This window comes from Tursiops truncatus, chromosome X (assembly GCF_011762595.2).
Source record: "Tursiops truncatus isolate mTurTru1 chromosome X, mTurTru1.mat.Y, whole genome shotgun sequence".
NCBI classification, from domain to species: domain Eukaryota; kingdom Metazoa; phylum Chordata; class Mammalia; order Artiodactyla; family Delphinidae; genus Tursiops; species Tursiops truncatus.
The window spans coordinates 66,445,763-66,462,102 of NC_047055.1; the positions used below are offsets into that span (position 1 = coordinate 66,445,763).

General features: G+C 36.0%; 1 pseudogene; it reads right to left on the reverse strand.

The window, feature by feature from the left end:
* Positions 1–2,404: 2,404 nt before the first annotated feature.
* Positions 2,405–3,656, reverse strand: LOC117310365 (testican-3 pseudogene; annotated as a pseudogene).
* Between the last annotated feature and the right edge of the window lie 12,684 nt (positions 3,657–16,340).

The window sequence follows — 16,340 nt, forward strand, 5'->3', positions numbered from 1 at the left end:
CCCTTATTAATTCTTAACGTCCATCTCAACTGTCAGTGCCTCAGCTGAGGTTTTTAATCACCCAGTGCCTCCAAATTAGTCTCTCTGCCTCCAATTTTGCCTTCCTCAAATTTTTCTTCCAGAGGGTGCTTCAGTGACCTTCTTAAAACTTGAGTTTGATCATGAGGCTGGTCTACTTAAAGGCCTTCAGTAGCTTCCCATTGCTTTTAGGGTAAAGTCCCAACTCTCTAATATTCAGCATACAAAGCCCATCTGCTCCCCCAAAATCATGATTGATGACAGGCCCATGATCCAAGGTGACTAATTCTTGGGGAAGTTAGACGCCAGTGGGAGAAGACGAAATCTTCACAGTAAACATATCACCTTAACAGATAATTCTTCCTTGACCTTTATGCTAGCAGTTAGTGCATGCCTCTCCCCAACTCTCAAACTTTTACAGATGGTAATATCCCAAAACAGCTTAGGCAGTGGTCCAAAAAGTGACATCGTTTTGCATTGTCCTTCATTTTTTGAGTTACCTAGTTTCTATGGAACTTAAATCATATCTGCAAGTAGGGAAGGAAGGAGAGTCAGTGCCATGAGCAGGAGAACAAGTAAGAAAGTTTGAAGCAGGGTAAATGAATATGGTGGTGTAGAACAATTTTTATATATTCTTCCAGTCTTATCCATGCTTGACTGTTCCTCCAAATTTTGAATTATACCACCAATTACCTCAGACAGAGTCTCGAAGTCACAGAATGGTACGATTTGCAGGTTTGGACAATGAAATAAGGAAACAGGAATCTACTTGTACAAAATTACGAAGTAAATGGATAGTAATATCACAGACATCTCCTGACTCTCAAAATTTTTTTAATGTCCCTGTGCCATCAGGTTTTTTTGTTTGTTTGTTTTCGGTTTCAAGATTCTTTATTTTGTAAACTATACATAAACAGTAAAAGAGAAAATACATTTTATCTTAAATATTACATAAAATTAACATTAAAGATTTTTCTCTTAGTGTATATAAATCAAATGGAAAGAATCCAACAACTTTATTTCAGTGGATTGTATACTGGGAAACCAGCTGAACCAGTGTTTACGTGGTGACACCAGTGTGTAACACCCAACAGGTTTTTCCACTTTTATTATGGGCCCAAAACCATAGGTCTGATGATATCCTTAAAAGGGATGGTGTACCAGAAGGGCTACATGATTAATTAACATGCTAACTTAAATACAACAATTAAAGTAATTTTTGTTGCAGTTAAATCTTAAATGGTACTCCACACAATAATCATAAACATGGTAACTATGTAACAGTAGAAAAAAGAAAGAAAGTATTCTATTTTCTTCATTCCAGCAGCAGTACCGGGACTGGTATTAATTTGTGATTAGGTGTGCCTATCTATGGCCTAATGTCCTATGTGGGGATGCATGCTGAAACCTTTCTATTTCTATTTTGCAAGGCACAATATAGTATGTTCTCTAAGTTTTGACACTAGTAACAAAAATGGCATAATTCTTAGATTAAATGCAAATATTTATCTAACATAGGAAATAAAACAAGAATGAAGATTTTTAAGTTTGATATTGAGGCAAATGACAAACTTTTTGTAAAAATATGGTTTAAAAGAATCTTTCCCTTTGTCTTTCTACTTTAAGTTCTGCACCCTAAGTTGCTGGTCAGAAAGATAAAGAAACCTAGAAAGATAAAGAAATCATGCTGGTTAAGATTATCAAACAAATCAACATGAGACTGCTGTCCAAAATAAAATAAAAATTAGAAAGGACAACTATGTTTTTAACTTTCAAAATCCATGGTTTTCCCCTGCTGCCCATTTTGTACGATATCTGGTCACATCCAGAATAACTTCATAACTAAAAACATCATTAAAACTTCATAACTAAAAACATACAAACATGGTGGAGGTCTCCAAGATAGTGACTTTGTTTTTCTCACTTTGTGCTATTCTCTCACTCACCTCTAAATCACTCCAGCTCTGGGAAGAGTCTACTTGGAAACTGCAATTAAGGTCATGCATATTTTAATAAAATCCTTAGAATCCAGGTCACTAGTATGTTATTGTAGATTTAACTTAGAATTTTTCCCAGAAAAATATCACATATGACCTCAAGCACTGGTTGTTTTGTTTGTGGCAGACTCACATAGATCAGTATCTCTTCATAACTTTCTCTTGTCTGGCTAGACTCCATATGTGTTCTCTTTTTCAGATAAAAAAAGTAAATGATACTTCTCTAAACATAAAGTTCTATGACTTTAGTTGCAATATTTGAAATAATTATACAAAATATTAAGTGAGTTTTAGAATCATTTTGTTTTGGGGCAAGAAGGTACTCCTCAGTAAGGGATCACTTGGTAAATAAAAGAAACATAGAATTTGTTGCTCTCAGCTCTCATCCATCAGATGTATCCATCCTGGTCACCACCATCATCATCATCCCCTTCATCCTCATCATCATCTTCAATTTCATCTTCATCGTTCATAATGTCATCTTCATCGTCATCAGCAGCCCAGTCACGGAAATCTCCACTTGCAAAATCTCCAGAGATCTCAAAATCAATAGCACAGTCTGCAGCACCGCGCTTCCTGGACCCCACGACTTCCCTTCCGTATCGGTCCACAAACCAGCACTGCCCAGTGCTGCCGTGGCACTGCGTTGGCTTGTAGTAACCATCTGCGTCACACTGGGGGATTTAATGTCCAGGGAGCTTCTTCACCCCGAGTCGCTTCTGAATACTGCCGAGCTCCGTCTGGCAAGGTGGATCTTGTTGCCTCTGGAAGCAGTAGCACCACTCGTTGTTGGAGATGGAGCTGTCCTTGTACGTGTCACAGGAGCTGAAGAAGGCCTCCGCGCACCGCTCGTTCTTGTCCAGGTAAATGCTCCCAAGCTCCGACTGGTCCAGGAGCAGGTGGTAGTTTGTATCAAGTGTTAAACATCAAGCCGAGTGAATCCTTGCAAATTGGCAAAATACGGGTATCAAATCTTCTTCTCTCCGGCCGCAGCGATGCTTTCGTCTTCTTGTTCTGGCCCCCACTCTCATGCAGGGCCTTGAACCAGTCCAGCAGTCTGCTGGCCATCTGCCTGAGCTCCAGGTCACTGCAGGCCCTCTTCATATTCCTGCTTGAGCCCATGGTCGTATCTGAAGGACACAGGCAACATCCTTCGCACTTGACTGAGATCTGTATTCCTAAGATGCATGCCTGGTATTCTAGTTTGCACTGAGAAGAGTAGGTATGTCCATCTGAACCACAGACAGGGCTGGTAGAGACCCCCGAGCACTGCTGGCAGGTGGATGTCGGAGGACCCCTCCACTGCTTATGCCCAACTCCTGCATCTTTCATACTGTGCGTGAGCCTCCGCTGACCAACGCAGACTGCGGTCTGAGAACCTTGAATAATGCACACTTCGTGGCGACTACATTTCAGCCTTAAGCATGGGTCTAGAGCCCCATCGAAGGCCTTCCCTGGACTCCAAGTGCGGAAATAATCATCGTCTCGGGATCGGTTCCACTGTCCGGCCTCCCGGTCGTACTGGGACACCATGCTGAGCCATTGTTTGTTGTCCAGAAAATTGCTGCCCGCGGCCGCTGCCAGAGCCTGCGCGCACCAGGCGGCTATGCACGCGCACAGCACGACAGGCGCCCGGAGCATCCGTGGCCGCCCCTCGGCTCTGCGCGCCCCTCCGTCCTTCCCTCCCGCATCCATGCTCCCCTTCCCCGGCCATCAGTTTTTAACTGATCTGCTCTAGTAATTCAACCTCTTCACACTCTGTTCCTCATCTACTATAATGGGATAATAATAGTATTTACCCTGCCAAGCTGTTGAAATGAGCTAATTTCTAGAAAACAGTTAGCTAATTCCCTGACCCACTGTAAATGAATGTTAGCCATTATTATTATATTGGATCATCTTCTCCATCTTCCAGGAGGTAATGGCCCACTCACTGCCAGTTGCACAACTGTTATCTCCTTTTATCCAGCCTGTCATCTTGCATACATGTTTTGAGCTTCCAAGTTCTAATTTCTGTTTGGATGTAGAAAGGAAGATATTATAGGTGAGATGGAATAGAATAAGAAAAAGCACTTTGGACTAGTACTTCAGAAATCAGTATTCAGGCTAAAAAATAATACAAATAAATGTATATATGCGAAACAGAAACAGACTCACAGATATAGAAAAAAAACTTGTGGTTACCAAAGGGGAGAGAGAAGTGGCAGAGGGCAAATTAGGGGTATGGGATTAAGAGATACAAACTACTATACATAAAATAGATAAATATCCCTGACTTCAGACTATACTACAAAGCTACAGTAATCAAGACAGTATGGTACTGGCACAAAAACAGAAAGATAGATCAATGGAACAGGATAGAAAGCCCAGAGATAAACCCACTCACATATGGTCACCTTATCTTTGATAAAGGAGGCAGGAATGTACAGTGGAGAAAGGACAACCTCTTCAATAAGTGGTGCTGGGAAAACTGGACAGGTACATGTAAAAGTATGAGATTAGATCACTCCCTAACACCATACACAAAAATAAGCTCAAAATGGATTAAAGACCTAAATGTAAGGCCAGAAACTATCAAACTCTTCGAGGAAAACATAGGCAGAACACTCTATGACATAAATCACAGCAAGATCCTTTTTAAGCCACCTCCTAGAGAAATGGAAATAAAAACAAAAATAAGCAAATGGGACCTAATGAAACTTCAAAGCTTTTGCAAAGCAAAGGAAACCATAAACAAAACCAAAAGACATCCCTGAGAATGGGAGAAAATATTTGCAAATGAAGCAACTGACAAAGGATTAATCTCCAAAATTTATAAGCAGCTCATGCAGCTCAATAACATAAAAGCAAACAACCCAATCCAAACATGGGCAGAAGACCTAAATAGACATTTCTCCAAAGAAGATATACAGACTGCCAACAAACACATGAAAGAATGCTCAACATCATTAATCGTTAGAGAAATGCAAATCAAAACTACAATGAGATATCATCTCACACCAGTCAGAATGGCCATCATCAAAAAATCTAGAAACAATAAATGCTGGAGAGGGTGTGGAGAAAAGGGAACACTCTTGCACTGCTGGTGGAAATGTGAATTGGTTCAGCCACTATGGAGAACAGTATGGCGGTTCCTTTAAAAACTACAAATAGAACTACCATATGACCCAGCAATCCCACTACTGGGCATATACCCTGAGAAAACCAAAATTCAAAGAGTCGTGTACCAAAATGTTCATTGCAGCTCTATTTACAATAGCCCAGAGATGGAAACAACCTAAGTGCCCATCATCAGATGAATGGATAAAGAAGATGTGGCACATATATACAATGGAATATTACTCAGCCATGAAAAGAAACGAAATTGAGCTATTTGTAATGAGATGGATAGACCTAGAGTCTGTCATACAGAGTGAAGTAAGTCAGAAAGAGAAAGACAAATACCATATGCTAACACATATATATGGAATTTAAGGAAAAAAATGTCATGAAGAACCTAGGGGTAAGACAGGAATAAAGACACAGACCTACTGGAGAACGGACTTGAGGATATGGGGAGGGGGAAGGGTGAGCTGTGACAAAGCGAGAGAGAGGCATGGACATATATACACTAACAAACGTAAGGTAGATAGCTAGTGGGAAGCAGCCGCATAGCACAGGGATATCAGCTCGGTGCTTTGTGACAGCCTGGAGGGGTGGGATAGGGAGGGTGGGAGGGAGGGAGATGCAAGAGGGAAGAGAGATGGGAACATATGTATATGTATAACTGATTCACTTTGTTATAAAGCAGAAACTAACACAGCATTGTAAAGCAATTATACCCCAATAAAGATGTTAAAAAAATAGATAAGTAACAAGGACATATTGTATAGCACAAGGAATTATAACCATAATCTTGCAATGACTTCTAATGGAGTATAATCTGTAAAAATGCTGAATCACTATGATGTACACCTGAAACTAATATAATATTGTAAATCGACTATAAAAAAAAAGTAGTCATGAAATTTGAGTTGGCCGATTTTGTGATTGGCTCAATTGTTCTATTCCTGAATCAGGAGTCAAAGAATGAGAGAGGGATAAAGCATGTAGGGTGTTGAAAACAGTTCCAGTTTGGAGTCCTACAAGCCTGTGTTTGAACCTCAGCTCTGCCTCTTGTTATATATCTTTAGGCAAGTAAGTCACTTAGCTCTCTGAGCCAGAGTTTCTTTACTTGTCAAATATGGCTCATAATATCATACTGATAGAATCACTGTGAAGATTCCTGGGGGAGTAATGCATGCACACATATATACTTTCTCCCACATGTACTGGATAGTCAATAATTGGAAACTATATTACGTACTTTGGAGCTTTGTGGCAATGTTTTACACATTCTGGCAATGAGTTCCTTGTTAGTCTCACTTTTCAGGGTTGTTGCAAGCCTTTGTCCTCTTCTGGGTTATTTAAGTCAGCAGCTGGGAGAGCCAGCATCAAGGACTATTCATCAAAGACTATTTAAACCTAGAAACCCATAAATAAAAATAAAAGACATACTTTTATCAATAGTAGTGACAAAAAAGCCCCTCAAGAGTTTGATGAAAATACTCTGTTAGCAAGGCTGTGGGAAAATGTCTTGCTTTGTTGGTGGGAGTATAATTTGGTACACTTGTTGAAGGCAATTTAGGAAGTCTATCATATAATGATTTCATAAAGCCTCTAAACCAACAACTCCTTTTCTGGAAACTTACCCTACAAACATACCAGTATTTACACATGTTTTAAATAACATGTGTGCCAGGTTATTCACTGCAGCATTGTTTGTAATAGTAAAGTCCAAATGTCTATCATTAGGGTACTCACTAAATAAATTATGGTACAATCATACAATGATGCTATAAAAAAGAATGAGAAAGTGTTCTATACACTGACATGGAAACAAAAACAAAGGTATATTAAGTGATTTTAAAATGTTCAGAAAAGTATATATTGTATACTATCTTTTGTGCAAAAATAATGGAAAAATGGGTGGAAGGTTATCTTCTTACTTGAATATACACACACTTGAAATTTACAGAAGACACAAATAACTGTGATTAAGTGAGTGGGAGGTGGAAACTAGGTAGATGGGAGACTAAGTTGGGAAGGACATATTTTACTACATACTTTATTTTGAGTTTTTTAAAAAAATTTATTTTATTTTGGAGTATAGTTGATTAACAATGTTGTGTTCATTTCAGGTGTACAGCAAGGTGATTCAATTATACATATAAATGTATCTATTCTTTTTCAAATTCTTTTCCCATTTAGGTTGTTACATAATATAGTATTGAGCAGAGTTCACTGTGCTATACAGTAGGTCCTTGTTGGTTATCCATTTTAAATACAGCAGTGTATACGTGTCAATCCCAAACTCCCAGTCTATCCCTCTCCCCCACCCTTCCCCCCTGGTAACCATAAGTTCATTCTCTAAGTCTGTGTGTCTGTTTCTGTTTTGAAAATAAGTTCATTTGTATCATTTTGTTTTAGATTCCACATATAAGTAATATAATACAATACTTCTCTTTCTCTGACTTTATTTCACTCAGTACGCCAATCTCTATGTCCATCCATGTTGCTGCAAATGGCATTGTCTTTTCTAAGAACAAGTTTTAAAAAAATAGATTTCCTTTATTATTTTTGTTTTCAATTTTATTGACTTTTACTCTTTACTTCCTTCCTTCTGCTTGCTTTTATTTTGCTCTTCTTTTTCCAGTTTCTTAAAGTAGAAATGTAGATTATGGATTTAAGATCTTTCTTCTTTTCTAAGGTAAGTATTTTAGTGCTATAAATTTCCCTCTCATTACAGCTTTAGCTGCATTCCACATATTCTGTTACATTGCATTTAGATTTTCATTCAGTTCTACTTATTTTTATTTCCTTTCAGATTTCCAATTTGGCCCATTGATTATTTGTAAATGTGTTGTCTATTTCTCAGGTATTTAAAGGTTTTCCTATTATCTTTCTGTTGTTTTCTAGTTTTATTACATTATTGTCAGACTATCTATTCTGTATAATTTCAATTCTTTAAAAATTGTTGTGGTTTGTTTTACAGCCTAAGAAGTGGTCTATATTTCCTATGCTTCAATGCATCTGTTCCTATTCATTTCAATCCCCTTCCTGCATTAATTTGATCATTGAGCATAGGTGAAGTAGGTCTAAGACTTCCCATTTCTCCATTTCCATTTTATTTCTGTAGCTATAGAGAAGCCAAAATTTCAAGAGGAATGCCAAGTTTCTTCTCCTTCTTATTTATTTGGGGTACGTCTGCTGCAGTGGATTTTAGGTCAAGGAAATAACTTCTTAGTTGTTTTTAAAATAATTTTCTATAGGTGGCAGCAGAGTGTCACAAGAAAATAATCTCTCTTCTTTCACCCATTGTGTTAAAAAAAAGAAATAATAGTGGGCACATTTCTGCTGCCTTGAATTCTGGGATACACCCTTGAAAACACATACATGAAATGATGTTTAACATCACTAACCACTAGGGGAATACAAATCAAAGCAATAATGAGATAACAACCTATATCTGTTGAGATGGCTATTATCAAAAAATCAAGAGATAATGAATATTGGTGAAAATGTGGAGAAAAGGGAACCTTAGTGCCCTGTTGGTGGGAATGTAAATTGGAAGAACCACTATGGAAAATGGTATGAAGTTTCATCAAAAAATTAAAAATAGAACTACCATATGATACAGCAATCCCACTCTTGGGTATATATCTGAAGGAAATGAAATCAGTATTTCAAAGAGGTATCTGCACCCCCACATTCATTACAACATTATTCATAATAAACACAACATGGAAATAATCTAAGTGTCTATAGACAGATGAATTGATTTTAAAAATCTGGTATATATACAATGGAATATTGTTATAAAAAAGGAAGGAGATCCAATCATTTGTGACAACATGGATGGACCTTGAGGGCATTACGCTAAGTGAAATAAGTCAGACAGAGGAAGACAAATACTGTTTGCTCTCACTTGTATGTGGAATTTAAAAGTAAAACGCATAGAAACAGAGAGTAGAATGAATGATGGTTGCCAGAAGCTGAAAATTGAGGGAAATGGAGAAATGGCAAATAAAGAGTACAAACTTTCAGTTAAGATGAATAAGTTTTGGGAATCCAATATTTATTGTGATGGCTGTAACAACTGTGCTATATTCTTGAAAGTTGTGATGAGAGAAGATCTTAAATACTCTCACCACAAAAAAAATATTGTAATTATGTGAGGAAATGGACATTAACCAAGCTTTTAGTAATCATTTTGCAATATATATGGCATCAAATCATCACCTGTACACCTTAATCTTTCATAGTATTATATGTCAGTTATATCTCAACAAATTTAGGGGAAAAAGTCTGTCTAGTATGTCATATCTGGGCTTCCTTGGGGATGGTTTTTGTCAATTCATTTTGTTCCTTTGAATAGGCCATGTTCTCCTGTTTCTCTGTGTGCTCTGTGATTTTTTATCTGATAGTTGGGCATTTAGAAATAAAATTCTCCCTCTTCATTAGGGTTTTCATTATTATAGATATTATTGTTTAAGGCTTAGTTGTCTATTTTGGGACTTTCATACTATTTTCGCAAAGACTATTCCTTGCCATACATGACTACTGAAGTCTTTGTTCCATTAGCTCATGTTCAACTAATGTTTTGACAGAGATTTTTTGAATTCCAGGAGCTCACCAAGTCTTTGCAGATTGGCTCTGTGCTTGAGCACGCCTTCAAGACTTAGCTGGGCTTGCTCAGAGCCTAGAGATCAGCCCAAGCAAAATCTTAAGGTCCTGTAAGGTCTTTTCTGAGCATGTGCCTTGCATATTGCTTTCTAAATTCCTACATATGTATGACTGCTTTGAATGTCCTAATTTCCCAAAGAGTCTCATTTCAACTTCTCTTTCAGGCTTTAGTCTATTGTATGTCTCCACCAATAATCTATTGCCCCAGGCATCTGTGGTTCTGTAGTTGCCTTGGATATTTTATGAGCAGTATCTGCTGTTTTTCACCATTCAGCTCCAAGTTAGGGGAAACAGAAATGAGCACCTTACATCAGTCCTTCAGCTATCCCCCAGAAAGGATAGAAAAGATGTACACAATACTTTTTAAATAAAGTGTGCTCTGCTACCTCCAGTTTGAATAAGGGAACTGAGAACGAAGCTGCTTCCTCTTTAAAACTAAAACCACTACCTCAGTTGAAAGGGCATGGGGCAAAGGTGAGTAAAACACCACAAAAATTTCCTACTGTTTTGAAGATGGCTTTTCTTGATTAGGTAGTTGCATGGTTGTTGTAAACCTTTGTCTGTGATTTAGACTCTGGTTGATTCAGAGAGTCCTTGTTTATTTTTTTCCCTTTGATCTTTCTGTTGGGGAAGAGGGCTTGGAACTTCTGAGTCCATCACTTTGCTGACATTAGTCAATACCTCTACTATTATACTGCATTGAAAACATTCACTCTCTGAATTGTTCCATTAGTGCAACCCCCTTTATGTTTTTCTTCCTGAGCTACCATTGATTGTAGGGTCTGATACTTCAGTCATTATCATGCTAATAACCCTCGAATTGGCAAAAGAGCAGAGGACCTAGGATAGAGAACTTGTGAACACCAGCCTTTGTAGAGGAGGAAGAGGAACATGTGGACATACTGAAAATGAATTGTCAGTGGAGTATGAGGAAAAGAATGTTACAATATCAACAAATGCAACAGACTGACCCTCAATAGATCACAAAGTACTCTACATCTTCAACTTTGTACAGTGAGCTCTCTTCATCTCCTTGACTTAACGAAAATCTAGTTCTTCACTAAGTATACCTGAATTACAGCTCTTTCAGTCACCAAGTTAAACATCTTAACAAAGGCTTTCACATCTGAGTCAACTGAAAAAAAAATGTGTATTATTAATTTCATTAGCTTCCTGAAGCTGGCAGCAGAGCTCTATAAAATAGAACTTTCTACACTTCCTCCCTGCCAACCCACACCCCCTTCCTCAAAACTTGGAACAAAGTAGATGTTTTTTTGCATTGTTGCTTCCATTGATTATGATCTTTTAAATAATCATTTCTTAATGTGATAGGTGAAAATTTGCATCTAAGAATTGTTTTAATATGCAATTCTTTGGTAAGTAGGAAAGCTAAACATATTGCTATGCTTCACAGAATTTCTATTTTTTCTTTTTTGAATGATATTCATATCCTTTACCCTATATTTACATTGGGATTTTATTTTATAGCCGTTATTTTTTCTCATTATAAAAATAATATTTATGCAACTGAACACCCATATTTTCATGCCACTAGAGACAACAATTTTAACATTTAGATGCATTTTTACTAGCTTTTCCCCATCTGTGTAGTTATTTGCATTTTCATATTTAATATCATTTTGCTTTATATCCTGCCTTTTTTCATGTAACTATGTAGTGATCTTTCCCCATACCATTAATAATTCTTGTGTAAATGTTTTAAAAGAGCTTTTGTTTATGATTTAAAAAACAAGTCTTGAGCACTGTTTAAAACTTGGTAAATACAGAAAAAATTAATAAGAAAAATCATATAAAATCCCTCAAACTGGAGATAACCATTGTTAAACTTCTGGTGTATTTTCCCAACCATTTATCTATGCAAGTGTTATACATTTTCATTCCACTGAGATCATATACTAATGTACAGTTTTACATGAGTATTATTTCATTTTATATTTTACATGCCCCTAGAACTATTTTTAAATGTTATTTTAGTGGCTATATATTAAACCAACTGTTTAATCACTTTAATATTCCACTGCTATTGAACACTTAAAATTTCCCCACTATTAGAAACTATGCTATAATGAATTTTTGAGTGCAAAATCTGCATTTCTGATTTTTATTAAAGAGCCCAAGAAGTGGATTACTGGGTAAAATGTTATGACCATTTTATAAAATACTGCAGTAGTTTAGATTTATGTAAATGGCTCTTTCCTTGAGTACACAGATTCATTTACTGGTTTTGTTCTGTTTACTCTTTTTTAAGGTGACAAGTGGTACCCTAATATTGTATTAATTTTAATTTAAAAATTATCAATGGATATTTTTCAAGCTTATTAGCAATGTGATTTCCTCCTTTGTGAATTATTGTTCACATTCTATGCTGCTTGTAAAACTTGGTACAACCTCTGGAGAACAATTTGTAAATTTCTTTCAAAATTACAAATGCACAAATCCTTTAATCATCATTTCCATTCATAGGGATTTATTCCAAAGTTATATGTATGTGTGTGTGTATATGTGTGTGTGTATCTCAAGATGATATATGTACAACTTTATTGCAGAATTTTTTAAAACTATAAAATATTAGAATATAAGTTTTAAGTGGGAAAATGTATAGATCTTTGTGTTCTACTATTCATTTAATAAAAGGGAGAGGTAAACACACACATATGTATATATTTGAGTATTAACACACTATATGTGGGAAAGAGCACACAGAGACTAATATAAGTTTTATGAAGTCCCTTTCCCTTTTATGTTCTATTTGAAGACTATTTTACAGGGTTTATGATGTATACTAAGTAACTGGAAAAGGACTGGGATGCTGAAAGTGAGGCATGGGAAAGATGTAGCTCCAAATCAAAAAGACATCTGGGAAGCCAGACACAAAAGACCTCACATTACATTATTACATCATAGATGTCCATGAAAGGCAAATCTCTAGAGACAGAAAGTAGAGACACAAAGTAGTTTACCTAGGACTGGGGATGGAAACTTGGAGTGGCTAAAAATGAGCACTAGGGATCCTCCTGGGGCAATGGAAACTTTCTAAAACTTGACAGTGTTTACACAACACTGTGAGTTCACTAAAAATTATTGAATTGTACACTTAAAGTGGGTGAATTTTATGATGTGTAAGTTACACCTCAATAAACCTGTTAAAAATAAATAAATAAACATGTCTAAGAGTATACTTTTTAAATGGACTTCAGTTTGTTAAAGAAGTTAAAGAAGGAACCAATCCTACAGCAGCATTGGCACCAGGGACATCTATCAGTAAAATTAACCTCATGATTCACAGAATAGTCTTACAGGTTTTAGAAAGACTTGCAGTGGTCCAGTCAGCTGCTCTAATGATCAACCCCACACTCCTGATATTGCTCACAAATATCCCCATCCCCAGAAGTTACAGTCAAGTATGATTAGAGGAACAGGTTGCAGTAGTGGTGGTATGTGCTTAGAATTGTGCCTGGAACAAAGTAAGTGCTAAGTAAAGTCAGCTGTTATTGTTTCCATCCAGACTATTAAAACAGGCTTGTTACTTGAACATTTTATGTCCAGTCTCTCTCATTATTTCAGTCCATATTCTTACCTCTGACTTGAAATATACCTGAAGGACTCATCACTGCAGCAGACCATACATGAGCTAGATTTATCCCTGGACAAATTGCTGTCTGGATCACCCAGGTAGTCTGCTGAAATACTCAGAGACACTGCTTCTCAACACTCAGGAAGTTTACAACCACCTCTGAGTTGCTTAGTGACAAATATCATTCATCTTGAACAAAAGTGAAGACTGACAATGTTGAATTTTACCTGAGCCCTGTGCTCCTAGAAAACAGAGGAAATTAAGAAATATTCAACCTTTTTGTGCTCCGAGAAACTACTTACTACAAAGAAACACTCTTCTCCATATAACTTAGATAAGACACACGATATGCACCTTGTTAACCTATATAACAAGGCTAAACCCAGATGCTCCAAATATCTGTTCTTTGCTTCATAAAGAATTAACTTAACTGATTGAAACCACTGAACAATCTGGACAATATATCTGCTACCTTGACTTTACCAAACTTTAGTTAAGCTTCTCTCCTTTCTTCAGACCTTTTAACTTTGACCCACCCTCAGCTTGAGTATCCTTCATGGCCCCTTAATGGCATCAATTAACCTCAGGGAAAAACATTTCATGATCACCTGTTCAGTTTGGCTACCCTTTCATCCCACTTCCCCAAGCCTGGTTCTTTCTAGTTTTGGTCTCTTTTCCCTATTAAAAAAAAAGGCCATTTTATGCCTGACCTTTGAAATACTTACAGATTTCATGGGCAGATATTCTCCCTATTGCAATAGTCCCTTTCCCCTCTCTTGCCAAAATCCATTGGAATAAAGCCTCTTCTAATCTAAATCCAGATTTGTTTTTTATTTGAAAGGTTTAATAAAGTTTAGGTAATACCCAAACATGTTATAATGCTCAATTCCTTTTTCTGATGTTTTATCCAACTACTTATACTCCCAGGAATTTTACTTGAGTAGTTTAAAAGAAAGCTGCTATCAGAAAGAGAAATTAAGAAAACAATCCCATTTACAGTCACATCAAAAAAAAATAAAATACCTAGGAACAAATCTAACTAATGAGATTAAAGACTTGTACTCCAAAAACTACAAGACACTGATGAAACAAATTGAAGCTGACACAAACAGATGGAAAGATATATATATATTATTCAATGCAATCTGTATGAAAATACCAAGGATATTTTCCACAGAACTAGAACAAATAATTCTAAAATTTGCATGGAAACACAAAAAAAACCCCAATAGTCAAAACAATATTGAGAATGAAGAACAGAGCTGGAGGAATCATGCTCCATGACTTCAGACTATACTACAAAACTACAATAATCAAAAGAGTATGGTACTGGCATAAAAACAGACACACAGATCAATGGAACAGGATAGAAAGCCCAGAGATAAACCCACGTAGCTATGGTCAATTAATCTAAAATAAAGAAGGCAAGAATATACACTGGAGGAAAGACAGTCACTTCAGTAAGTGGTGCTGGGAAAACTGGACAGCTACACGTAAAAGAATGAAATTATAACATTCTCCAACACCGTATACAAAATAAACTCAAAATGAATTAAAGACCTAAATGTAAAACTGGTTACTATAAAACTCCTAGAGGAAAACATAGGAGGAACACTCTTTGACATAAACCCCAGCAACATTTTTTTTGGATCTGTCTCCTAAAGTAAAGAAAATAAAAGGAAAAAAAATGGTACCTAATTAAACTTAAAAGCTTTTGCACAGCAAAGGAAACCATTGACAAAACAAAAAAACAACGTACTGAATGGGAGAAAGTTTTGCAAATGACTTAACTGATAAGGGATTAATATCCAACATATATAAACATCTCATACAGCTCAACATCAAACAAACAAACAACCCAATTAAAAAGTGGCAGAACTGAATAGACATTTTTCAAAGAGGAAATACAGATGGCCAACAGGCATATGAAAAGATGCTCAACATCGCTAATCATCAGGGAAATGAAAATCAGAACCACAATGAGATATGACTTCACACTTGTCCAAAGGGCTATCATCAAAAAGAACACAAATAACAACTATTGGCAAAGATGTGGAGAAAAGGGAACCCTCTTACACTGTTGGTAGGAATGTAAGTTGGTGAAGCCACTGTACAAAACACTATGGAGGTTTCTCAAAAAACAAACTAAAAGTAGAACTATCATATGACCCAGCAGTTTCACTCCTGGATATATATTAGAAAAAACACAAAAACACTAATTCAAAAAGGTACATGCACCCCAATGTTCATAGCAGCATTATTTACAATTTGCCAAGATGTGGAAGCAACCTACGTGTCTATCAACAGTTGAATGGGTAAAAAAGATGTGGTGTATATCTTCAATGAGATACTACTCAGCCATAAAAATAATGAAATTTTTGTTATTTGCTGCAAATTGGATGGACTTGGAAGTCATTATGCTAAAGGAAATAAGTCAGATAAAGACAAATACTGTATGATATCTGTTATATGTGGAATCTAAAATATGCAGCAAATTAAAATATATAAATATAATATAATATAATATATAATATATATAATATATAATATAAATAAATAAATAAAATATACAAATATATAGAAATATATAATATATATAATATAATATATATTATATATTATGTATATTATATATAAATAATATAATTATATATAATATAAATATATAAATATAAATATAATATTATATATAATATAATATAATAGAAGAAGCAGACTCAGAGATATAAATAACAAACTAGTGGTTACCAGTGGGGAGATTGGGGAGGGACAATATAGAGGTGGGTAGAGTGTTAGGTACAAACTATTGGTTTTAAGATTAGCTACAGGGATGTATTGTACAACATGAGGAATATAGTCAATATTTTGTATTAACTGTAAATGCACTGTAAACTTTAAAAATTTAAAAAATCATAATACCATGTGGGAATAAAAAAACAGACACACAGATCAATGGAATGGAATAG